The sequence below is a fragment of the Nannospalax galili genome, unplaced genomic scaffold (assembly GCF_000622305.1).
Source record: "Nannospalax galili isolate Female #2095 unplaced genomic scaffold, S.galili_v1.0 scaffold1017, whole genome shotgun sequence".
In the NCBI taxonomy this organism is placed as follows: domain Eukaryota; kingdom Metazoa; phylum Chordata; class Mammalia; order Rodentia; family Spalacidae; genus Nannospalax; species Nannospalax galili.
The window spans coordinates 2447609-2447998 of NW_008340940.1; the positions used below are offsets into that span (position 1 = coordinate 2447609).

Here is a 390-nt window from a genome sequence, read left to right on the forward strand (position 1 = left end):
TTTTTTTGAGACAGGGTCTTACTGTGTGGCCTTGGCTGGCCTGGAAATATTCCCAACTGCTGGGATTAAAGCATGTGCTACTATACCTGGCAGAAAAGACTTTTTTTTTAAACACATAGCTCACATTTTTGGGTAGACAGGATCTTTCTCTGTAGCTAGGCTGACCTTGAACTTACGATCCCTCTGTCTCTGCCTCCCTAGTGCTGGGATTTCAGGATGCACAGTGTGCTTAGCTTTATATTTAAATTTTTTCAACTATAAAAATTACTTGGAGTGAATTTGTTATTGTGTGTGCATGTGTGTGTGTGTGCGCGTGCACGTGTTTGTGTGTGTATGTGAGAGCAAGAGAACCCGTGTGTGTGTGCGTGTGTGTGTGTCTGTGCGAGAGAG

At 43.6% G+C, this 390-nt stretch overlaps 1 protein-coding gene across 10 annotated transcripts in view; it reads left to right on the plus strand.

Annotated features, from left to right (window-relative positions):
* Uchl5 (ubiquitin C-terminal hydrolase L5) overlaps positions 1 to 390 on the plus strand; it is a 42207-nt gene that overhangs the window by 17228 nt on the left and 24589 nt on the right. The gene's annotated exons all lie outside the window — the stretch shown is intronic.